We start from the raw sequence: 26,688 nt of genomic DNA on the forward strand, positions 1-26,688 counted from the left end.
AGAGGGAAGAACAGGCCAGGTTGGGGATCTATTTTGAAGCTAGAACTAATGAATTCGCTGAGAAATGGATTAGGGTAGGTGAAGGAGAGGGAGAGAGAAAACTGATTTTATTTGGGGGGCTAAGGCACTGGGAATATTTATAAGATTTGAAATATTTAGGAAGGAACATCTGGGGAGTTGGAAAGAGGGGAATCAACAGGTCTGTTTGGGCCATAATAATTTTAAGATGAGCAGTGGACATCCAATGGAAATGTTCAGCAGGGGTGCGATGTAAGACCTGACTACATATGATTTTCCCAGGTTTACCCCTCTCGCCCATGGATTGAGATATGCTGGATTCCCAGTGGAATCTTCCAATTCTGGCTCTAAGTTTCCCCAACTCTGTACGTTGCCTAGGTGTGTCCTCTGCCCAGGGCACTTGCCAGTCTTGGCCTTTTGAGACCCTAATCATGACCCCTTCTTCCCAAATCTCCATCCTAAGTGATTTGTTCCTTGTGTCGGGGGGCTTGTCTTGTTTGTGATGCTTGTCATATTTTCTTCACCCCAGGAGAGCTATTTTCATGCATTAACTCCTGTGCTGGCTGCTCAATTCCTGGAGTGCAGGGCTCACAACCACCTGCCTATTTATGTATTTTATTTTTACAATATCTTGCATGGTATGCAGAAGTGTGCTAGGCACAGAGAAAGCTACACATTAAATGTTGGATAAGGGAAGGATTGGGATATGATCTGTGATGACTGAAAGGCTAATCTAGTCCCAGGTAGTCAAAGGTGGAAGGTTTTCTAAACCCTAGAGGAACTGGTAGTGGCTGTGTGTGGTTCTTTGGTGTAGAACCACCGAGCACAGTGCTCAGTCTCGACTCACCTACTTCTCCCTGCATAATTCATGTGCTCACTACAGAAGCCTGTCTTTAGAAAGTCGGTAGTGTATGTTCTTTCCTAAGGGGGGGAAAAAAACTTCATATGCAGGGTTTTCATTGTCACTCTGTCACCCCACCATCAGGTTTTATAAGCCTGGACTTTGGGCCCTTTGCTTTCTGTGGATTCAGGCATTTGTGCTAGAGCACTGGATCCTGGTGTTGAGCCCCATTTGTTTTAGATCGATGCCCAACCTATAAGGCTTCATTAAGATTGGATTGATTTATTCTAACACACATTTTGCTTCATGGGGTATCAGATCACGGATGCGGAAGAGCGGAAGAAATAATGACAGGGTCAGGGCTGGGGTGGTGGCTCAGTGGTGGAGTGCTTGCCTAGCACATGTGAGGCACTGGGTTTGATCCTCAGCACCACATATAAATAAATAAAGGTATTGTGTCCACCTACATCTAAAAAAAGAAATTAAAAATAAAAACGATGACAGGGTCAGATATCAAGTGGGGGAGTCTTGGTAAGCAAGCTGACAGACAAAGTGAATGGAGACAATTAGAAATGAATAGTGACCATCCAGAGAGCTGGGGTGTGACCTGAGCTCAGGAGAGCGGGAGAGGCAAAAGAAGATTCCTGGACCAAGTAAGGGTTGGAGGCTAAGTGAAACGAACAAAGAAAGGAAAACATAAAGGGTGGGTTATAATGGGGGTTACTGAAGGCAGAGAGAAAAGAGCAGAGTCCATAACTGCAGTGTTGCTTATTGAGTGTTGGAAATGTGCCAGGCACTGGGATAAGGGCTTTGTGCAAATTGTCTTGTTTACTTATCCTGATGACCATGCAGTAGGTATTATTATTTTACTCATTTTACAACGAGGAACTTGGGGATCAGAGAGATTAAGCAAATTTCTCAGCGTCACAGAACTGATAACTCTAAGAATTTGGGATTTTGACCCAGTTCTGTTGAATGCCAGAGACCAGGTTCTGCGTCTTCGGATATCAATGGATTCAGGGTCAGTCCTTCCACCAGGCCTGCTGCAGGCCGAAGAATGAAATGTCTCAGGACACCTCAAAGATCCAGGGTGATGAGCTAAGTTGGAAGTGCAGCTCAGAAGCCCAGCTCTGAGTGAGCTGCTTGCCAGGGCTGTGAGTGCTCAGGGCAGAGGCACTCTTCCATCACCAGGGAATACTCACCCCATTGTGTCGGGCCCCACCTAAATGTTTTTATATTGTCTGCCCTTTGCCATGAGTAATGCCACTTTCCATTTTAAGCGGGAGCTCCAGGAGATGACTGCATGAGAAGCCAGGATTTAACACTAACCTCTGCCTGGGGGATCACTCACCCACTTGTGGCCAACAGCACGGAATGCTGCTAAAAGAGCTTCTCCCCGGCCCGATCTTAAAGGAAATCTGGTCCCCCCCCCCCCCCCCCCCCCCGGGATCCCAGTAGGAGCTGAGCCAGGATATCAGAAAGCTGGCTAGTTCGCTGGTTTTCCACAGGAAACTACTGTCTTGCTCTGGTCCCCTGGTGTGTGCTAAGGTCTTGACTTGTTTGTTCATTTGGCACTTGTTGAGGGCTTGCTGTGTGCCAGGCAGTCTGCTCTGCGGTGGAGATCCTGCCCAGGACGACACAGCCTGAGTTCTTGTCCTCACGAAGCTAACAGTCTAGGGGAACAAGCAGACACTAATAATAACATGTCACAAACAATAAATAAACGATATGAAATGGAAACCCAGGGAGTGTTAGGAACCACCAGCCAGAGGACTTAGGCCACACAGGTAGGAAGGCCAAGGAGGAGCTGGCTGGGTTTCTTCACTGTAAGCAACTGAAACGGACTCCTGAAAGTTAGAGAATGCCATGTGGCTCGCAGAGTCACTGGGAAGGTCTGGTGGCCACAAATCACTCAGCATGAATGATGTGTGTGTGTGTGTGTGTGTGTGTGTGTGTGCGTGTGTGTGTGTCTGTCTGTGTGGGGAGTGAGGGGGAGATAGGCGGAGTGGGTAACTCTCAAATATGTGGGGTGTGGCTTCAGATGCTGCGCAAAGAGGATGACAAATGTCCAGAACAGCAGGTAGAAATTGGGAAGGTGGGGAGGAGAACCCTGTCTCAGGATGACGTAAGACATTCTGAGTCAGAGTAGCCAAGAGGAACAGCTTATAGAGAGCTCGGGATTACTGAGGCCAGCCAGCCCTGGTGCAGCAGTCTCCTGGGGCTTCTTGGGAGTGAAATTCACTACTCCACCAAAGGCTTTGCCACCTCTGCAGGAGACCAGCCAGGTAAGCAGGAGCTTCTTCCTTTTTTTCTCCTGGGGCCAAAGGAGAGTCTCACCACACATCTGGAGATTACAGGGCCCAGGTAAATCAGAGAAATGTCCTTCACGTGCTGATTAGAAACAATGACTGCTGGGGACATGTCAGCAGGATGATGATAAGAGCTAGCCTTTCAGGCTTTGCTACTACCATGAGCTCACATGGGGCATTTCATCTCTTCCTCATCATAAGCCTGTCAGTTTACAGATGAGCAGACTGAGGCACAAAGATGTTAAGTGACTTGGCTGCAGTCCTGTGGTTAGCAAACCTTGGTTAGCAATGTAAATCTGCTTTATTGTAATGAGGAGCCTATCGACAGACAGGACAGGGCGAGGGTCAGATGAAGAAAAATGGTCACTGAGAGGGCGAAAACACTCTTTTCTACACTGAGTTCATAAAAGGGGATCAGAAGCCTTATCCTTAGCTGTCCCCTCTCTCATGGGTACCATTGGAATCTTAAGGACAGTTTTTGTTCTCTACTGAGAAATTCCAAATCTTATCTGAGGGGAAAAGCCTTGTTTTCCTTAAGAAAGCCTTGTAAAAGCAGTAAATTAAAGTATTAACTCCCAGACTACAGCAAGGAGTATATATAGTATTTTAAAATTTATTATTTAAATAAAACTTCTCTGATTATATAAAAATACATGTTCTTCATAAAATATTAGGAAATAAAAAGAAGAAAACAAAAAACAAATTTAAGTTTACCATCCAACGATGGTAGCTGTCATATCTTGGAGGGTGTATGGTAGTCCTTATGGTGTGTGTGTGCATGTGCGTGTGTGTGTAATTTTTAGTCTCTTTTCCTGATGCATATATGTTGATATCGCCTTTCAAAATCACAGTTCTTAGTATCTTAAATTGTTATTGTAACTGTTGAGTTCTTTTCTTTAAGAATTGTCCTACAATATTTTAGTTTGCAAATCTACTAAATGAATCTCAATTAGTAGAATACATCGTGATATAGAAACAAACTGATCCATTTGAATGAGTGGACAGAAGCCATGGGGGCTTTCTGGGTGCCCTGGATACTGTGCGTGGGAAGGTGCATGTCGTTTAATTAGGATTTGGGAGTTTGTTTTTGTTTTGTTTTATTTTGATACCAGGGATTGAACTCAGGAATGCTCAACCACTGAGCCACATCCCCAGCCCTTTTTATTTATTATTTTGAGATAGGGTCTTGCTAAATTGCCTAGGGCCTTGCTAAATTGCTGAGGCTGGCTTTGAACTCATGATTCTCCTGCTTCAACCTCTTAAATTGCTGGGATTACAGCAACTGCACTTGGCAGGATTTGGTTTTTCATTATTTATGAATACTTCTAGCTGGTAAGCATTGCTTGAAAGATGTGTAGCATGATTAACCTAATCAAGCAACCATTTACTTATTAGGAGAGATTTACAACACAACCTATGATATGCATCACATTCAGTAATATTAGCTGACAAAAAGCAGAAGACCGGTGTCTAGGGCTAAGCTCCAAATGGAATGTCCATTGTGATCCCTTTTCCCCTTCACTGGCTTAGGGGACCCCACCTCTTCCCACAGCCCAGCCAAAGGCAGTGCAGGCAGGGATTCCACGTGGCCTTCCCTAAGTCATTCCAAGCACCTCCTCGTGGAGCCCACGTGCCCAGGCCAACACAAAGCCAGGTCTGTTCCCCCCTCTGCTGCTGCTGCTGCTGCATAACTTGGCATAACTGTGTGCCACCTACCTTCTGTCCTTTTTCCAAACCATTAAGACAAAGTCCTCCAGATCAGAAGTCCTGTGTGTTCCTTCTTTGTAGCCCAGACATCTGTTTTATGTTGGGAGTTGAGGCCCATCCGGTGCTTGCAAGATGCAGCTGGATTTGCTGATGCAAACAAAGCTGCTGGGCTCTGAGTTTCCTGACCTTGAAATGGCCCCACAAACTATCCCCTCAGGCAGGCCTCCACAAGGACTTTGCCTCCAGTCCAAGGGAACCAGAAAATGAACTTGATTTCAGTTAATTAGGTACAGCCAACAAGGGACCAGAGCACCTGGCTCTTTCTTTCCTTCTCTGCCCGCTGGTAACCCTTCTCTCACCAGACCATTCCTTGTCCTGAAGTGAGATGTCACAGTCCAGGGCATCTACTAGGGGACCCAGGAAGCCAAGGGCTGACTGGCTCCTCTGACTGTGGTAGGTGCATGAACTTGTTCTTCCTAGAAAACAACGTCTGCTTTCCTCTGGCTTTTCTGTTTTGTTGTTCACATTTCACTGGATTTTCTTTTTACTTAAGAGAATAAACATTTAAACAAATATCTATTTTAAAAGTCAATCATCTCCAATGCCACCTTTTGTTCTACTTTTTAGCTCCATGAAATTAACAAGGTTCTCGTTACATATTCCATGGGCAAACAAAAGCCGGATAGTAGTTTGCATGTCGAAAATACCTCCTAAACCTGGAAGTCACTTAATTTCTCAGGATCTCAGTTTTGTACCTGAGGAATGAGAACGGGAGTAACAGCATATACACTGTGGTCACTTTTACAATAGATTAAGCAAGAGACAAGTGAAGTACTTAACAGAGTGCAAATAAATTAGATTTCATTAGCTATATATGTTTTGGTTTAAAATTACATTTACTTTTACAGCAACCGTCTTGTCACAGTGAGAACCAGTTTTATAACTTCAGTAGTGATTCATATTTCCATCTGAAATGAATTTCAGTTTAAATACTAATTAAACCTTCAAAATATCCATTAAATAATGAGAAAATACATTCTAGATGCCTCTGTCTAGATTATTCAGGACAAAACATTCTGCATATGGAGAAAATAAACTCTCTTAAAAACAAAGAAAGAAATACCATAGAAAACATAAGAAGATAAGAAAATCCAAACAAACCCCAAATCACCCAACTAACCAAATAGCAAAAATCTCAGAGCAGACCTGGACATTCACAGCCTTGAGTAGCAGGGACAAAGCAAGATAAGTCACAATGGCATTTTACCACCATCAAGACCCATAGAAATATAGGCAATTAATCCCCATTGCCCCCCAACTTTTTTTTTTTTGCTTCCTACAACTTCCTTTTATTATCCTGGCCAACCCCTAGTGGCAAATTTTGAAGCATTCCACGTTCTTGGTTGGATGAACCACCTAGTGTGGTTCAAAATTATCTTTTCCTTCCCTCACGTCAAAACTCTCTCTTTTTGTAAAAGGTTTGTCTCCAAAGTAATAGCCAGATATCCTCATTTTTTGAGGATATGAGCATCAATTAATATTCACTGAGCACCTAAAAGTGTATGGCCAGAGGGCATATCTACAGCGGGACAGCTGTGCCCAGACCTAATCCCTGCCCTTGAGGACTTGAAGGGTCATCAGGGAGCCCAAGCAGAGGATGCAAATAACTCTAATTGCAGGGTAGAATGTAGAGGCTGCCACAAACAGCTACAGCCAACATGCACAGGATGCCATGGAGGAAATGGATTTTGGCTTCGTAGGGATCAGGACAGGTTCAGGATGGAGGCAGCAATGGTCCCTGAGAAGCATTTGTCCTATAAAAAGATTGTGTTAACTCTTGCAGCCCCCCGCAACCCGTGGGTCATCCTGAATGCCTTGCCCACTCTAGGGTAACAGCTGTTGTTTCTTCCAGCTCCTTCCCCATGAGGATCACAAAACCTCCTCCCCTGACTGACACAGGCTTAGATGCATATGGCCTGCACCAGCCCCTGATCCCACCTTGGCAAACTCCTGTTCACCCTCAAAGGCCCCAGCTCAAATGCCCTTGGAGAGCCCCACCCTTCTTTTTGACCACTTCCAGCTACTGGTGCAGTGTCCTCCTCCAGCCACCCCTCATTTCAAAGGAGATAGGGTCATTTTGAACCATTTCAGTTTTTCTTTCTTTCTTTCTTTCTTTCTTTCTTTCTTTCTTTCTTTCTTTCTTTCTTTCTTTCTTTCTTTCTCTTTTTTTCTTTTTTTCTTTCTTTCTCTTTCTTTCTTTCTTTCAACAGGGTGTCCCTAAATTAACTGAGGTTGACCCCAAACTTGGATCCTCCTGCCTCAGTTTCCCAAGAAGTTAGGATTCTTGCCACCTTACCTGGCCATTCCAGATTTTCATACTCAACTGTTTGCTTTCTAAAATGTAATATCTCATTGGGTGAAGTGATGCATACCTATAATCCTAGCTACTCTGATTCAAAATTAAAAATAAAAAGGGCTGGGGATATAGCTCAGTGGTAGAGCAACAATGGAATCAATCCTCAGTACTGGAAAAAAAAAGAGAGAGAAAATGAAAAGGAAGAAAAAGAAAAAAAAAGAGTAATAGGAATAAAAAGACAGCAAAAGCAGGAAGCTGGCTTTTATTATTTGCCCCTGTGCTCTCAGAGCCTGTTCAATGATAGCATTTAATAAATTTTTTTGAGTTAATTAATTAGTGATTATTATTATTGTCTAGTTAAATCTTGTCTCTTCCCCCAACCTTTTCATCTCTCTGTTAGGCCAGTTTGGTTTTGTGGGAACTGGGAGGGTGTCAGTGACTTCAAAAAATAAATAGAATTAATTGCATATTGATTCAATTAGTCAAAAATATTCACACTTTGGTTCAGTGGGATAATTGGAAAATTAGTATATTTGATGGGGCCTTGGTTCAGGAGGGGACCTGAGCCAGCATACGTCTTTTCAGCAAAATTGACGTGCTACATGGGATGGGGCAGAATATCATTCCTCTCTGCCATAATCTTTTCTTTCAGTGAATATGTTTTTTTTCTTAGCTTTATTAAAGTATAATTGACAAAAATATTAAATGTATTCATGGTATACATCATGAAATGACTTTCTCAGTCAACCTAATTAATATACCCCTAATCTCACATGGTTATTATGTGTGTATGTGGTGAGGACATTGAAGATCTACTTTGTTAGCAATTTTCAAATATATAATACATTATTATCAACTATGACAACCATGCTATACAATAGACCTGCAGAATTGATTCTTTCTAACTGAAATTATACCCTTGATTAACATCTTTCCATTTCTACTCCCCAGCCCCAGGCCCTGGCAACTACCATTCTACACAATTCTATTAAGTTTGGCTCTTTTAGATTCCATATGTGAGCTCATGTGGTATTTGCCTTTCCATCTCTGGCTTTTCCACTTAGTATAATGTCCTCTATATTCATCCGTGCTGTCGCAAAGGACAGGATTTCCTTCTTTTTAAGGCTGCGTAGTGTTCTACAGTTTTCTTGACCGATACATTTTCTTCACTGATTCCTCCATCAGTGAATACCTAGGTTGATTCCTTATCTGGGCTATTGTGAATAATGCTGTAGTAAACATGAGAGCCAGATATCCATTCAAGATACCGACTTCAATTCCCTTGGATATATATCCAGTAGTAGGATAGCTGGATTGTATAGTAGTTCTCTTCTTGTTTGTAAAAACTCCATTTTATTTTCCAAAATGATTGAACTTGGTTACCTTCTGAGCAACAGTGTACAAAGGCTCCCTTTTCTCCAGACCTTTATCAGCACTTAATATTTTTTTATTTTTTATTTTAGTTGTAAATGGATACAGTATCTTTTTATGTATTTATTTTTATGTGGTGCTGAGGATCAAGCCCAGTGCTTCACATATGTGAGGCAAGTGCTCGGCCACAGAGCTACAGCCCCAGCCCAGCACTCATTATTTTTTTTGTCTTTTTTAAAAACATCTATTCTAACAAGTGGAGGTGGTATCTCATTGTGGTTTGAGTTTGCATTTCCCTGGTGACTAGTGATGTTGAACATTATTTCATAGACCTGTTGGTTCTCTGTATATCTTCTTTTTAGAATTGTCTCTTCAGGGTTTTTTTTTTGCCCATTTTTATTAACTTATTTGTTTTCTTACCACTGATTTGTTTGAGTTCCTTATACATTTTGGATATTAACCTCTTATCAGTATATAGTTTGCGAATATTTTCCCCCATTCTGTGAGTTGTGTCTTCACTCTTTGGCTGTTTTTGTTTTTGTTTTCTGTTTTCTTTATTTCTTGTTTTTTTTTTTCCCCTGTACAGAAGCCTTTTTAGTTTGATACAATCTCATTTGTCTATTTTTGTTTTTGTTGCCTATACTTTTGGGATTATATCCAAAAAAAATCATTGCCTGCACCAATGTCAAGAAGCCTTTCTCCTGTGTTTTCGTCTAGTTATTTTATAGCCTCAGGCCTTATATGTAAGTTGTCAATTCATTTTGAGTTGCTCTTAGTCAATGGTGTGAGTCAGCATATTTATTGAACACGTCTCAGGCGCCCAGCCTGTGCTGAACACTGGGATAAGATACACGGGGGCTTTGTCCTGGGGGAGTAGAGCCTGGAAATGGGTGAGCAAACAGCGTGAGGCCTGCTCTGAGGGAGAAATTTCCTGTCTCTCTGAGGCAATGGGAGAGATGACAGCATTGGTAGATGCCAGCCCAAGAGAAAACCAAGTTCAAAGACCCAGAGGTGAGAACAAGCTTGGGACATTTGAGATCTAGAAGTCCTCTTATTTGAAGTCACTAGTCCTCAAACCCTGGATTCAATACCAGGGAACCCCTGGGCCATTTGAGAAGAGCTTGGAGGAAGGGTGGGCCACCAGAGTGTAAGATTACAGAGAATAAAAGCTCTGTGGCTTTGCTCACCATTTGAGAATGGAATCAGAACAAAGTAGATTTTTTTTTTTTTTTTTTGGTACCAGTGATTGAAGCCAGGGGTTAACCACTGAGCAACATCCCAGCACCCGCCCCCCTCATTTTTTGAAAGTTGCTGAGGCTAGCTTTGATCTTGCAATCCTCCTGCCTCAGCCTCCTGAGATGCTGGTATTACAGGTGTGCACATGGCACCCTGCACAAGGAAGATTCCTAATGACCATTTATAAAGTGAATGAATGAATGAAGCCCACCAGGCAGTCTCAGCTATCTCCCCTGGCATCAGCAAAACGTACACAAGCCTAAGTCCAGAGGCATCTGGAAAGCCAGCTGTCCCATTCCTCCTCCCTGCCCCACCCCCAGGTTAAGCCACTCAGAAATGACACTGTCTTCTAGGCTTTGTAAATTATAGTAGCATGACTAGGAGATTCAGTTCTTGAGGACATGCTCTTGCTGCTGATGGAGAGACAGTTTGTCCAGTCACCGGTGGTGAGTCGAGGACAGGATGCCAAAGCATGGAGAGCAGCCCTGAGTGCCCAACCTGGCATGAAAGGCAGTGGAGGAACCCTGGCTCCCCAGCAACATGTGTCATCTACTGATTTGTCATGGTGCCTCATTTCCAAATTGGCTACTGAAGACCAATGAGTCCACAGTCCCAAAGTAGCACTACCCAGTGTGGGAATTCTATGTCTTGGTATTCGGTGGTACACTATTTAAATCCAAGTTTAGCTCATCTCCTGATTCAATGCACTGACTACATACTGCAGTCTCTCTTGGAGCAGGCTCCCAGGCCAATACTTCCAGGATATCTGAGCCATCACTCTGAACAGTGACACCACCTCTGGCTCGTACCCACACATACCACTCCATTGAGGTCTGCAGCCTCCGACTTGGGCAATCGCAAGTACTTTCCCTTTTTCTGCCTCCTGTATTCCACTCAGCAGCCAGAGTGACATTCTTAAGATGCAAATCCAGGGATGTCACTCCATAGCCTGCATTGTTCAGTGGTTTCCCACAGTCCTTCAGCTCAATGCCTGCCAGGCTTAGGGTGATCCGGCTGTCAGCTTCCCCAGCCACAGCCTTCTCTCCTCAACCAGGATGCACTTTTCAGTTCCCCAAGTGAAACATGCACTTTTTGGAATCAGGAATTTTGTGTACACCTTTATCTGCTACCTTTCTCTCTCTACTCACTAGCAACATGACCACCCCTTCCTCCAGGATGTCCTCCCCTCTCCCAGGCATCTGTAGGTCACTTATTACCTGCCCCCCATGGTGCCCTGGACTTTGCCACTGTAACACTGAGTTCACGCCGAATCCCTTGCATAGGGCTTTCTGTTCACCCACCTTGCTGAGAAGCTGCCTGTCTGCTTTCTTGCTTTCATGCCAGGAAAGCGACCTTCTCTATTCCACCATCTTGAAACACCTCTTGGGGCTCTTTCTTCCTCACTAGAATTCAAACTCCAAGAGGGCCTCTTTGCCTCTGCTTTCTTCTTTAATCCATTCCTCCTATCTGGCCCATACTAAGTTCTCATTAAATGTGTCAAGTGAATGAATGAATATTCAGATGGGTAAACAGTTGGGAGCAACTTTATCAAACCAAATAAGAGGCTGAGAGAAAACAAAACTTCATAGGACCTTACCCCCTAGCAATTCCCAGCCTTGTGACCTTCCTCACCCTGGAGGCATGAGTTCGACTTATTTCCTGTTTATGTGCTGTGATTAGGTCCCAGTTGATTCTTCAGAACTGTTTCTTGCTCAGCTCAGAGAAATCTGGGCCTCTCCACCAGGTACTGCCATAATCAGCAAAGCAAAGCCCCAGCAAGCCAAAGGCAACCCAGATGCATTGGCTGCTGCTCCCACCTCCCTCACCTATGGCTGCAGAGCAGACTGAGAAGCAGCTTCCCTCATTTTGCCTCACCCTCTGTTTTTACTTGCTTCCCCCTAGTAGCAACAAACAATAATTCAGTAAAGGAAATATGAGTAATGGAAAGAAAGAGAAAAAATAAACATATCAAAATGGGCAGTGTTCCCCAGCTGTTGCTTTTAAAGAAAACAAGGAGAGTAGATTTGGAGATATTTCAGTGACCTCCCTAAAAGGAGGAAAATAATCAAGCTCGTCCCTCCCTTCTGGGCTGAAGTGCTTTCCTCTAACTTGGGACAGAAAAAGTTCCCCCAGACCTGGGGGTGACACACTCAGGTGTGCCTCAGGGTTCCCTATGGAGTCCTGTTGGACACACAGGTGCCCCAGCTCAGCCCAGCAGGTCGGAATCCCAGGGACAGGGACTCTGACATGATTCTTGCATGCAGGGGGCGTGAACTCAGGGTGCCAGTGCCACAGATTGTCCTGTGCCAAGGACACGAGAAGTAGCTCCAGTAGAAAGCTTCAGTCTACTCCTGGAGATTCTAACCACAGTGCTGAAATCCTTTTCAAATAAACCAGACTTGGGATGTGCAGGAAAATGAATGCTGATATATCACCTCTGGAGGAAGCAAAGGGGCATGTCTTGTTTATTTTGTTCACTTCAGTTGACACTGAACTCTACCTGTGTTAAGTACAACAGAAAGATGGCATTGGGCAAGACAGTGACGGTAACGCAAGTGTACTGAGACCTTAGTATATGCTAGGTGTTTTGCATGCATTATCTCATTTAATCCTCCTAATCACCCTGCAAGGTATTATTATAATTTTAATTCCTTGGACAAGAAAAATGAGACCCAGGGAAATGAAGGAACTTGGCCAAAGCCACTCACTAACTTACTGCAGAACCAGACTGGAAGCCAGGTCTCCCCATTCTGAAATCTCTGGTCTAAACCATTATGGTCTGTCTCCCTGCCTTTCTGATGCTTATAATTAAATGGAAAAGGCATAAGAAAATCAAAAGGGAAAGTATAAATTATACAGTTTTATGCGGCAATGAGCAATCAGTCTGGGCACATCTGGTGAGTGATATCCAGTTCTGGTTCATTACTGAGCACTCTCTGTTGCAGAGTCTTAAAAGGAAAGGCTCTAACCAAAGTGGCTGTCTGCCCTCCTCCATAGAAGGGGAGAGTCAGCCTGTTTTTAGAAAAAGCCCAGCGGTCCCATTCCCCAGCATCACATGGAGGAGAGCAGGAGCTGTGTACATGTATTGAATTATCACACTGTACCCCTTGTAAGATAATGTGTCAATTGGAAAGAAAAAAATAAGATAAGGAAAAAGAGGTAAGGATATGAGCTTCCAACAGATGTCAGAGAGGGAAAAGGAGGGCACTGCAGAGGAGGGTCAGGGAGTCTGGGGCAAAAGACGCCTTCAAACCTGCATCAACCAACACTGTATCAGGCATTCTGCCCCCAGTGGCCTGGGCACACCTGACTTCCAGGGGCACAAATTAAGCCCATAACAGGTAGAAACTTCCTGAAATGTTTGAGTTAAAAACCTTATCAAATGGACATGATTTTCCCCAGGAATTTCATTTCCACAAATTCTCCCTTAGGAAATAATAACATAATGCACAAAGATGACTCCAGCAATTTTGTTGATAATGGGAACAAATGATGAACAAACCAAACGTCCAACAATCAAGGATTAGTTAACTCAGTGTAGCGTGTTGGTATAATGAAATCCCACGCAGCCCCTTACAAATGAAGATGTGCACGTGCTTCATGAGGAAAACATTCCTAACATTTTGAGAAATTCAGACCATAAAAGAGCATCAATTACTAGGTGTGGTGTCGCATCCCTATAATCCCAGTGGCCCTGGAAGCTGAGGCAGGAGGATCATGAATTCAAAGCCAGCCTCAGCCCAAGCAACTCAGTGAGACCCTGTCTATAAATAGAATACAAAAAAGGGCTGAGAATATGGCTTAGTGGTTGAGTGCTGCTGAGTTCAATCCCTGGTATCAAAAAAAAAAAAAAAAGAGCATCAATAATAATTAGATTCTCTATAATTGTTTTATAACAAATATATAATGTACATTTATAATATAAACATATAATGTATACATTTCTTTCATTTTCTAAACTGCTTACATATTAACAAAAAAGAGAAGTTAATGCTGGCATGTATGATCATACACAGTCACGCAGGTGAGGTGTAGCTCAGTGGTACAGCATTTGCCTGGCACAGGGTCTTAGGTTCAATTCCCATCACAAGAAAAAAGAATGATCATACACAGTCTTTAGAAACTTTATGGTGATTTATCTATATTCCTAATTTTTCTAACACTCCCTCATATTTAAGAGTTCCTAAGTAGACTGGCATCCATACTGCTTACTTGTTGAAATAATAACAACAGTAAAGCAACAGACCTAAATACCAGTCCTTTGCTTCTCTAGTAAGGGGCAGGCACCCCAAGATACAGGAGAGATTGTGAACAGCACTAAGATAAGTCCAGAGAAACCCTGTCAGGGCTCCTTAAATCTTTATGGTTATTCAGGGAGACAGCTTTTGTGTGAGGACAATTATGTTTTCAGCCAAAGGAACTGCTGCCCTCTCTGTAGGCCAAAGGGCTCAGCCGGCGGGAGGAGGTGGGAGGCATCTGACCAGAAGCCAGTGACAGGGTCATCTTTTCATGAAGTTTATCTTTCTGACTGCCTTCTACTTACGGGAAGTTTTTGCAATTGCCCTAGAGAGGTGAAGCTTCCTTTAAAAGGGGAAATTAAAAGTAAATAAAATTGCTCATTGGTAATTTAAATAAAAGTTAGAAGTTAGAAATTTTTTAAGAAGGGAGTGATCAAAAGGATGAAGACAGCACACCTGAGACTTCAGTCTGAGGGACGCTATGGCCTCTAGGGGACAGGAAAACCCTTCTGGAATATCAATGTGCATTAGAATATCCCAGTAGTTCCCGAGGCCCTGATTTGAGTCCATCTTATCATTTTAATGTAAAAACAATAGCATGGAAATAAAAAATGAGCAGTTGGTTCAAGTGATAACTCAGCCAAAGGGAGACAATTTCAGAACAGGATTCCGAGTCTGTCCAGATAAATCCTGCTGGGATTTATCTGATTGGAGGCGGAGGAGCCTAAAAACAGATAAAATTTCTTTGCAATGTTTGCTCTAAGGAAAGAGGCCCTTCCGCAGGAAGAAACCCATCTATTTTTGTAAGAGCATTTCAAGTGGTTAGTGGACTTACTTCCTGTGGTTCCTAGGAATTTTGCAACAGGCTCTCAGGAGGATGTTGGTGATAGGGAACAGGGACTTGATGAGTGAGAATCAATAATTATCTCTATATTTGCTTCACTTTTTTCTATAAAAATAATCTAGGGGAAAAAGGCTTGCTTTAGAAGAGCAAAGGTCATGACAACAGAGATCAGAATGGGACGTGAACATGCCTTAGTGTGTGGCAGCATCCTTAGGTCACAAATTTGCAATCTGAAAAATTCATTTATTCACTTATTCTTTCCCTCCCTCGTTCACTTAACACATATTTGATTCAGTCCTCTGTGCTGGCCCTTGTGTGAAGACTGGGAAGGAGCTGAATAAACATGTCTTTTGTAGCCCTCCAGAGGCTGACCATCTAGAGGAGAAGAGACCAAACAGCCACTCATGTGGGTGGATATGCAATTAATCAATTAATTAGCGAACAGTGGTTAGCCTTGGGAAGGAAAGACACAGGAGGCTCCAAAAGAGAATGGGGGGGAGGTCAGGAAGCCCTCCAATGTGGAGGCGTGTCAGCCACCATCTGAAAGGTGTCAGCCAGAGGCCACCCTCTGGGAAGGAAGCTGCAGGAAAGGGAACACACTGTAGGAAGTCAGCTGGAGAAGATGCAGTGAGCTCAAGGATCCAGGAGTGAATGGGGTGACTGACATGTAGCAGGCAGTCATGAAGGTCTTGGAGACTGTGATAAGAATTTGGATTTTACTTTATAGAAATGAAAAGCTGTGGGCTGGGGATATGGCTCAGTTGCTTGCCTTGCATGCACAAGGCCCTGAGTTTGATCCCCAGCACACACACACACACACACACACAAAAAGGAAAGCCATGGAAGGTTTCAAGCCAGGCAGTGACCAATCTGATATAAATTTAAAGAGATCTCTCAGGCTCAGTGTATAAAAATGTCAGGAGGGAAAAACAGCATAAAGAGGTGGCGGGGAGCATGCTCTTTTAGAGGTAAGGCTGGAGGTGCTGGTGGACTGGAGTGGGGCTACTGGAGGGCTGGTAATAAGCGTGGACATTTGCTGAGCCTTGACTAGAGTCAAAGGGCTTGATTAATAGACCTTGGAGAAGTCAACCAGCTAACAGGGGTGGATGAGGGTGATGGGAGGCAAGCACTTGCTTCAAGCAAAAACTTCACTCCGTCATCACGCTGAGTAATAGCTTCATGTGATATTTTCTGAAATTCCACTGTAATGCAAAAATATCCATGGTGAATAAAATAAGAACAATAATATAATTATAATAATTTGAATTATAATAACAATTTCTAAAAGACAGGATGAGTAACAGTGCTGAGTGCTGACAATACAATGTGAGCAAACCAAGCCTGATATGGGCCCTTAGATTACATTTTTGTGTGTTATACAGCTATGTAGCTTGAGAAAGAACAATAACTATGAATTATCATGAATGATATGAAAGAAACACATTTAGGGAAGGGATAGAAAACACGGAAGTGAGGGGGGCTTCTTTAGACAGAGTGGGCCCCACACAGACTCAGGGAGGCAGATACCCTGCCTGTAAATGCTATGCATTCATAAAGATTTTTTTTTTTTTTTTTTTTGCAAATCAAATCCATCAAACTTCTACATAGCCTATGAAGGACAGTTTTGAAAAGCAATACCCATCTATGTGTTTATTTTCTATAATAACAGATCTATAGGAAATTTATGCCATTAAGAGTTCAAGAGTACACTATCATGAAACACTGGAGAATGTTCTCCTTCTGTCCTCCTCACCCCATGGGACTATCTCAAGTTTTAGATTTATCAAATTCCAAGAAGATCCCCTTGCACCTGACCAAGCCAGGAGGAGCCAAGGAATGCAGGATCTCTGGCTGACCAGAGGAATTATGTGCAAAAGATGGCACAGCTCAGAGAAGGGAAGAGAAGCCCCTCTCAGGTCTCTCCTTGCTTCTTGTTGCCTAACCTGTTTTCAAAGGCCCATAACTTCAAGTTTCTCCACTTTTCAAACCGCCCCACCCAACCCAGTGGGTCTTCTTTGATCTCTAAAACATGATAGGGGCCAGTGGACATTGAAGGAGATAAATGGCTTTGAAAGGTCAGATCCCAAAAAGAAATAAACAAGGAGGGAGATCATGGAGAGCTGAAGGGCTGGAAGCAAACCATGCTTTGAGCTACCTGCCAAGACCTGAAGTAATCTCTCCTAAGAGGCCTCATCTAACGATGAGTACGCTGTGGCGGTTGTCGGTACCTACCTACCCTCGCCATTTTTTTGAGAAATGGTGTCTTAACTGTAATGCATGCCTTCCTGGAGACACGGGAGGCTAGGGCTAGACTTATCTCTTGGGCCAGCTTCTTGGACACCAGATTTCAACTCACTTCCAAATGCATTCATTCCTTATCAAACACCAGTCATTTCCCAGGCCCTGTGGGGATGTTTTGCTCCATCTCCTTTCCATAAAACCCACCTGGCTCCTGCCAATGGCTAGGCTGCATGCAGACCCCTGTGTGGAAAGCAATGACACAGTCCAGAGACCTTGAATGCCTTTGGTGACATTGAAACAGGGAAAAGAGTGCATACGGGAAAATGGTCCCCTTTGTATTATTCATAGGGGATCAAGGAGAGTTGGCAAGAACAAGGAAACTCTAAAAATAGCCAAAGTCCTTAAAAAGAAAGAATGCAAAAAGGGAACAAGTTTTATACTGTCCTAAAACAGGCTCTGCAAAAGCTGAGCCCTGGAAGCCTGGCACCGGGGGCAGTGACTATTTTCTTCCTGCCCTTTGGCTGTGACACCCACTGAGTCCCTTTGCAAATCCGGGGCTCTGCTCTGCTGCCGGCTTCCTGCATGGTGCTGGATGCCTCTGCAGGATGTAGCTCTTGGGGGCCCAGCTGTGGCCTCCATGCCCCCCTTAGAGATCCAGAATAGACCATGACATGGGAAAGAGCTCTATGGGGTTTACATTCCTCCCTCGTATCCAAGCACCTTAAACACAAAGCTGCATTCCGGGATTGCCAACCATTCTTCCTGAGCCGCCTGGGTATCTATCATCTGTCTGACAAAAATGTGAGTTTGTCCTTTTCAATTTTTTTTTTTTTACTTTTTCAGTGAGCAAGAGTCCTTTGGAAATGAGGCAGACCAACAGAGGGGTGACATCATAAACTGATGTCTTGGGACTGAGGGTTTTGTTCTTGACTAAGCTGCAGATTTGCTTTGATAAGCTGTTCGGCCTCCATCACAGTTGTCTTGGCTGGGGGGCCCAAATGGGGGGTGTTCATGTAGCTGTAGGAGGAGGAATAGCAAATACAAAGTGAGAATAAAGTACCTAATGTTCTGTCCACACAATAGTCACCCAGAGAGGCTTTTTTGCTTCTAAAATGCTTGTGAAACCTCCAATGCCTTAAAAATTCAAATAGTCAACCTAATAAGACACAGGCTCTAATTAACAGTTATAATACCTGGCATTTTCGCTTTGTTCTCTTCTTTCCTCGTGGCACCCTGACATTCCAGTACTCTTTTCTTCCTTTTTTATGATGGTGCTGGGGATGGAACCTAGGGCATCACATGCTAAGCACATACTCTACCACTGAGCCACATCCCCAGCCTGGGGCTCCACCCCGAACAGCTTCATTTTACAGATAAGGCAATTGAGGAACATGAAGGTTGAAGATTTGCCAGTCATGCAAGGAGTTCATAACATAGCAAAAACCAAAATCCAAGTCTGTGACTCTGAGCTAATGAGGCTTCTCAAGTTCAGAGCCCTTGGAGCCTCTTGAAATTGGACCTTTCATCCACTACCCTGTGTTTTCAGGCCACCCTGGATCCTTTATCAGCAATGGCAAACGGCTGCTCTGATGAGGGCCCAGCTGGTATCCCATGATGCTGGGTCACCTTCAGGAGGTACCAGAGTGACAACCAGGAAAGCACCCAAGGTGGCCACTGTACCACTGCAGAAGGGGAGAGTCTGTCAGAGGAGGCACTTCAAAGACCCCACTTCAGTGAAGGCAGATACCTCTTTCGGAACATCTCAAAGGCTACATGAGTTACAGATGCTGGTGAGGTAAAAAGAACAGAGAGGGTGAAGGATCTCTCAGCTCAACGACATTTATTCTCTTGTCCACAATGATACAGGGATTAAAATCAGGGAGTCCGGAATCAGAAAACCTCCCTTCAGGTCTGAGCTGTGACAGTTGTTCAGCTGTATGATCCTAGAAAAGTGACTGAGATTTCAACTCTCTAAGCCTCAGCCTCTTCAGCTGTAAAATGGAGGTGAGAAGGAGAATCCTTGCCAGGCACGATGGGGCTCCCCTATGATCCCAGCTCCTCAGAGGCTGAGGAGGATAGCAAGTTGGAGGCCAGCCTGGGTTCAAAATAAAAATTTTAAAAAGCTTTGGGAATGTGGCTCAGAGGCAGAGCACTTACTGGCAGGCATAAGGCTCTGGGTTCAATTCCTAGCAACACACACACACACACACACACACACACACACACACAAGCAATGCCTTGAGTTCTTTTTAGGGTAGCTCTCTTTCCTCTTACTTTAACTTTCAGACATTAAAATAGGCTAGGGTAAGTGATTGCATAGAAAGTGTTACTCTATTCATTTACCTCCCAGCCAACCCTGCCCAAAAGCAAAGCCTTCCTGCTAGGTTGAATGGTGCACACCTGTAATCCCAATGACTCAGGAGGCTGAGGCAGGAGGATCACAAGCTTGTCCACGATGATTAATATGTTGAATGCAGCTTAGTGAGGCCCTAAACAACTTAATGAGACCCTGTTTCAAAATAAAGAAAATCTGGGTATGTAGCTCAGTGGAAAATCATTCCTGAGTTCAAACCCCAGTAGGGGGGGGGGGGGGAAAGTACATAATGTGCTTAGGACCGTATCTGGTACATAGTACATGTTCAAGAAGTGGTTGCTATTGCATTATTTGTGGATGTGCTTGATTATTTATGTGTATGTCTAAAGTGGGCTATTGGGTAATATGTGATAAGAGCAAGTCTTCAGCAGTTCCAAACAGACATCAAATACATACTTCAAAACACTGAATTTGGAGAGATTACATTGTCTAGGTGAGGAGGGAAGGGGGATAAAAAACAAACCAGTGAACAGACTATCTTCCTATGAGCTAGAAAGAGGACTGACTTAGAGAAGGAATGTCCTTGCTGGGCTGCTTCTGGAGACTGGAACTCATACAACACATTAAAAAGGTTTTTGGAGACACATCAATAAGAGAAGGTTAAAGGAAGGGGCGTGAAGCTGCAAGAACCCCTGCAGAATCACTTTGCTTTTGGCTCAAATCCCTGGGCTTTAATGCTTCAGTTTGCAGGAAGGATTTCCATTTAAGAAGTGTGCAGGTCCTCAGGATGGCCCCGAGCCGGCGGGATGCTCTGGCCCAGTGTGTACCATTAAAGCTCAGACAGAACTGGGGCCAGCAGAGCATGCCGCTGCACCAGGAAGCAATCTGGTTTTCCTCTCAGATTGGAAGCTGTTTTCTGCAAGCACTTAAAAGAATCCCTGACCTCCAGTTGCAGGGTGCTCCCTGACAAGGATGTGTTTTGGGGTGGATCCGCTAAACTGCAGAGAATAAAAGATCTTGAATCCAGGGAAGAAACTCCAGATGGAGGCAATCCTTGGGCATGTGTGCACATGTGGGTGCACACCTTACATTTTTCTAGTCTTCATTAAGAAGTGTGGGAGCCAACACTGGGAGTGGGCTGTTTGGCCATGCACCTAGATTAGACTAACAGCCCCCATTTTCTGCCACTTACACTTGGTCCAAGAATCTGTGTCTGTCTCTTCTGAAGCATGGCTTGATGAGTCAGATAGGCTAGACTGTGACCTTCTTAAAGACAGAAACCCATTTCTACTACAATCCCTTATCTGAAAAACCTTGGACTAGATGTGTTTCAGAAACTAGAATTCTGAGAATTTTAGAAGCTAGTATTACTCATATATTACAAAATAACTCCAGTGGCATCTGGGACAGTAACTTGGAATCAAACTCAATTGTAATTTTGTACCAGATATATAAACATTAAGACAAAGTGAGATAACCAAAGATGACATAGTTTCAGGACAGTTTGTGTCTGAGTTATGAAAGAACTTCGAGTGTTCAGAGCCTTTGAGACTTCAGAACTGGGGAAGAGAGATTTTTAAGCCTTTTCCTCTTTCTTTCTTTGCTTTTTCTTTTTTTGTTTAAATTTCCATGACACCTGAAACCTTCTCCCCTAGATAGCACCGAGTAGAAGTTATTGACATCTAAAGTATGATATCTTGATCTCTCTTGAATATTTGATTCTGGAAGACTGGGGAACGGTTTGTGCTCAGTGACTTGGAGATTTTTAGGATTAGAATGATCCTAAAGAACCAGAGAGAAGGACCATTAAATCCCTAGGTTCTCCGTCATCCTGGACAGAAAGACATGCACTTGTAAAAAAATATACTGAGTACTGAGGAGAGAGCGTCATTGCACACAGTGATGATAGAACTCCTAGCTTATCACTTAGAAAAGGACATTTTTCAAATATTACTTAAGTATTAGTAAATGTTACAGATCAAGTTTGTTCAGTTCTAAATCAATAGCACAGTTGATGATCAAAACTAACAAGAGGATACATGAATGGTGATATGTGAATGGTGACAGTCAAGCTAACGTCTATTGAGCCTTATAGATTTTCAAGTGCTGGGTTCAGCATTTTGTAAACATCACCATTTAATACTTAGAAGGACTCTGTGCAGTACCTACTACTATGAAGCTTCATTTTACAGATGAGGAAACTGAGACCCTGTAAGAATAAGTCATTTACTAATGAGTTCCCCGCCAGGATTTAAATCCAAGGTTAGTAGTATGCTGGTAATTCAGCTATCAAAGGAGAGAAAAAGAAAGGGGGGGGGGGGAAGGCCCCGATTTCTAGCATTTGCCAATTTCTGTAATATAAATATCCTCATCGGAGCTGATTTGAAGCTACTAATGGTTTAACAGCCAGCAGCAAGATTCCTGAATGTGTAATAATTGGTTTGCAAAAACTTGTAGGAGCCATCTCCTGCACACCACTGTTAAGTCCATTCCATAGTGAAGTTCACGGTTTACAGTTAATTTTGGAAAATGAATTATAGTTCATGGAACAGAATTGATTTGAGGATAGCATGCTGTCCAGGCCAGTCAACCAAGGCCACACTCCTAGCCTCAGACCCCTTACATATCACTTGAGGGTAGAATAAGGCAAATACAGACAGCAAAGAACACAGTGTCTCTCTTAGTTCAAACATTCCCAGCCGGGCGTGGTGGTGCAACCCTGTAATCCCAGCGGCTCGGTAGGCTGAGACAGGAGGATCAAGAGTTCAAAGGCAGCCTCAGCAACTTAGCAAGTCTCTAAGCAACTCAGTAAGACTCTTTCTCTAAATAAAATACAAAAACGGACTAGAAATGTGGCTCAGTGGTTAAGCACCCCTGAGTTCAATCTCTGGTACCAAAAAAAAAAAAAAAAAACAACCAAAAAAACAAAGAAAACAAATATTCCTTCACCAGAGGGTTTGAGAAGGGTCCCTGCCAGCCTGACAATGTTCCTTGGCAGAAATAACAAAAGCTGGAATATTTTTTTCAGGCCCTACAATTTTTGTTTATTTGGTTTTTGTTTGTTTGTTTGTTTTGGTTTGGTTTTGGTTGAACAAGTCAGATTTGGGACCAAAGGATCTAATCCTTTAACTTGTGAAATTCTTGATTTCTCTAGTATTTCCTTTGAAGAGGTAAGGAAATATTTGTTACAAATAGGAATAGAATTTAGGCCTGGCAGAAACCAAGGCAGGGTACTCCACTGTAAATTGAACCCAATTAAATCAAATGCTGGCTCTTGGTTTAGCTTCTCTGTCGATGTCTGTAGGATACTATGCTAGAGCCTCCTGAGAAGGGGCTGCCTTGATATTCAGTCAACAAGCTGCACCGGATACTGATACATCCAGGCATTTGCCAAATGCTGGATACAGAAATAAAAGGAAAAATTTCTTTCCCAGCATCTCAGACACTAATGAAGGAGACAGTCAAGAAGCAGAGTTAAATTACGTTCATCCACTCACTCAAAAAATATTTGTCTAGTGACCATCAGATGCCAGGCATTCTTCCAGGCACTGGGAACCATGGTGAGCCACGCAGAGTGGTTTCTACTATTATGGAACCGACAGTCCTGTCATGAAGGAGACATTAATTAATCACAGGAATGAGTCCATATTTAAAAACTGATGTAAACCCTCCGAAGAAATATTAAATGGTCCTGTGAGAACTGGAGGAACCTGACCCAGTTAAGGGAAGCCAGGAAAGGCTTTCTTGGGGAATTGGCAAGTGAACTAAGATCTGAAGAAAAATGAGTAGTAAACCAGGTGGGTGGAGCAGAGAGGAGGAGAGCAGAGTGCTCCGGACAGAGGGCAGAGTGGGGGCAAGTGTCCTAGGGTGAGAGGGAGCCAGTGCTTTCCAGGAAATAGAAGGCAGTTTGGAGAAGGAGTGTAATGTAAGGGGAAGAAGCCTGGGCTGGTCCTCCTGGAGCCCCACAGGCCAGCTCAAGGCTTTGGTCTTTACTACAGAGCAGCAGGAAGCCATGGAGAGGGGCTGAGGTGGGAAATACTGATGGCAATCACACCCAGTGCTGCCAGGAAGCAAAAGAAGAGCTGGGAGCCCAAGAGAATCAATCAGCTCATCTGAACTCTGTGCGTGTGTGTGTGTGTGTGTGTGTGTGTGTGTGTGATGTGTGTGTGTGGTGTGTGTGTGTGTGGTGTGGAGGGAATGGGCAGAGGTCAGGTTGGGGGATGTGTCCAAAGAGGGCCTTTTGGAGGAGGAACTATCTAGCTGAATTTTTGGAGGGCGAGGATGACTTAGCCAGGCCCCTGGAAGGGTGGGGGTAAGGAGAGAGATTACTGCTGGCAGCAGGAGGACGTATGGGTCAAGGCCTGGGCAAGTGTGAAGGTGTGGGGGGACTGTGAGAAGAGACCAGTAAGAGGATAGGTCACCAGGGTAGGCAGAGAGCAGAAGAGAAAGCCTCATAGGTAGGAGTCTGGGCTTTATTCTGAAGGCAGTAGAGATCCACTGATCCAGTCAAAGATCTTCAACTGGGGAGCGATGACCAGATCCCTAGTTAGGAGGGTCACCAGCAGCAGGAAGGAGCAGTGCTGGAGAAGAGGGACCACTACAGCTTGCCGCAGCAGCCCAGAGACAGGAGGTGTGGCTCTGCTCTAAGGCAGCCCAGTGAGGAGGGAGAAGAGAGAGTGTTTTTAGGAGACATTAAAAAGGTAAAAGTGAGGGTGGGAGGGGACATGGGGGCAGGAAAGATGGTGGAATGAGATGGACATCATGACCCTAGGTGCGTGTATGACTGCATATATGGTGTGACACTACATCATACAACCAGAGGAATGAAAAGTTGGGCTGCAATTGTGTTCAAAGAATCAAAATGCATTCTGCTATCATATGTACCTAATTAAAATAAATAAATAAATAAATATGTTTTTTTAACGTAAAAGTGAAAGGACCTTGTCACCAAATGGATGGTTGGAAGTGTTTTCTATTCAGAGAATTGTTAGAACGAAACTCACTCTTCTTTTTGGGTTGCGTCCTGCCTTAGGCAATTTTGGTAAATGTTCCACATGTCCTTGAGAAGAACTCTGTCCAATTCACTGTTGGGTACAGATTCCCTTAGATATTTTTCAACTAAACATCCTAGTTGTGTATTTCAGGATGTCTTCTATGTTCTCATTGATATTCTATGTCTGTCTGCTCTACCATTTATGATAGAAATACATTAAAATCTTCCATCACCATTGTGGATTTGCTAATTTCTCTTTATATACTTGTCAACTTTTTGCCTTATATATTTTGAGACTGTGTCATTAGGTATACACAAACTTGGGATTTTTTAAATTTTTCTGTTTAATGTTTCCACTTATCATTATGGAATAATTCCTTTTACCCTTAATCATTCTTTTTGCCTTAGAATTATTTTTATATGATATTAATAGAGCCAATTTTAATTTTTTTGCTAACCTTTGAAGGTCATCTTATTTATTTATTTAGTCATTCATTTATTTATTTTAAAACAAGGCTTTGCTATGTTGCCCAGGTTGATCCCAAACTCCTGAGCTCAAGTGATCCTCTTGCCTCAGCCTCCTGAGTAACTGGGAATACAAGTGTAAACCATCATGCCCAGTTTAGTTTTTTATCATTTTACTTTCTACATTCTTATCTTTTAAATGTATCTCTTGTAATCAAAATGTGTATGGATTATCTTTTAAATCCAAAAACTAGATAATTTAGTCCATTTACATTTATTGTTATTACAAATCTATTTGGGTTAATTCTTCCACCTAATTTTGAGCATTTTAAAAAGTTTATCTTCTCTTCCTCTTTTTTCTTGACACTTCCATGAAGTTTTATTTATTTCCTACAAGTACTGGTTGGAATTAACAGATTCCATTTGTTTTCTTTTTACCCTTAACATTTTGTTTTTGTTTTGATACTGGGGATTGAAATCAGGGGCACTTAACCACTGAGCCACTTCACCAGCCCTTTTTTGTATTTTATTTAGAGACATGGTCTCACTGAGTTGCACAGGGCCTCGCTAAGTTGCTGAGGCTGGCTTTGAACTCACAATCCTCCTGCTTCAGCCTCCCAAGCCACTGGGATTATAGGCGTGTGCCACCATGCCTGGCTTCTTTTACCCTTAACGTTTAATATGCATATTTGACTTAACAAAATCTGAAGTTAATTAGTATCTCTAAGGAATAGTTAAGGCTTTGGGTGATGCTATCCACAGAGAAAAGGAAGAAATAAGAACTTAGGACCAATTTGGAACCAAAGCTAATCCTGTTTTTTTATATGCTGGGTTTAAGGACATGATCATCTTAACTGCCACACACACACATCTACTTTTGGAGGCTTTATATACTTTTCAAAATGCCCTGCTTTAAGGGTATTCTGTATTGCATAGGTAGTAAAGGGGATAAATAAATAAATGTCAATGTTTGCCTTTCCTTGATTTCTAGAACCATAAGACTTTCCTTCCAGCTTTGTCACCAGAGCCAAGCTGAGTACAAATGTCTTCTAGAAATATCAAGTTTAATAAATGTCATTGCAATAGCTGCTGATAAGCTGAGAACCAGTCTGAAAGAGGAACTGAATCCCCTCTTATACAATCATAGTTTACCTTTGTCTCCTGCTCCTCTCTGCAGTTTGTGGCCTAAATAATGGGAAGAGGGACTTAGCTTAAATTTGGGAGGGAATGAAAAATAACTTTCAGGATGGGGGATGTAGCTCAGTGGGACAGCAGGTGTCTAGCACTGCAAAAAGAAAAACAGAAAAATCCTCTATTTTCAAGCCCATTGAAAAATTATCTTAAATGAAGCATTTGATCACAAATGACCTAGACCACACCAGGCTTCAACTAGTTCAACATAACCAGTTACTCTTGTCTCCTATAGGTCAGATTACAATTTTAAACTTTCCCAAGGGCTTTTGTGAATATTGTTCCTATTTAACCTGACCCCTCCGTGCATTAGGGAAGGTGAGGGTTATTAGAGGAAACACCTTAGAAGGAGGAATCCACTCCTATTCCCAGCCACTTTGGGTGCAGGTAGGGTGGTGCAATGGTTGCTTACCATCCCACACTGTTATGTGACTGCTGTATTCCTGGGTAGGAGTGTCCACCTCATGTCCTGTTTGAGTGTCCAAGTTCAGGGTCTCTTCCAGAGGTCACAGCTGACCAAGTGTGTCAGCCTCACACAGATGTTCTAGTAGACTCCATGCTCCT

The 26,688-nt window shown here is 43.1% G+C and overlaps 1 protein-coding gene across 7 annotated transcripts in view; it reads left to right on the plus strand.

Annotated features, from left to right (window-relative positions):
* FGF1 (fibroblast growth factor 1) overlaps nucleotides 1–26,688 on the plus strand; it is a 94,235-nt gene that overhangs the window by 43,530 nt on the left and 24,017 nt on the right. Inside the window, exon 1 of one of the 7 annotated variants that reach the window (XM_081295104.1) lies at nucleotides 17,779–17,962. The exons of the other annotated variants lie outside the window; for them this stretch is intronic. The gene's annotated coding sequence lies outside the window, so the exon portion shown is untranslated. Of the gene's footprint in view, nucleotides 1–17,778; nucleotides 17,963–26,688 lie in introns of those variants that run through there. 7 annotated transcript variants of the gene reach the window in all.

The sequence above is a fragment of the Spermophilus citellus genome (assembly GCF_964194105.1).
Source record: "Spermophilus citellus genome assembly, chromosome: 1".
NCBI classification, from domain to species: domain Eukaryota; kingdom Metazoa; phylum Chordata; class Mammalia; order Rodentia; family Sciuridae; genus Spermophilus; species Spermophilus citellus.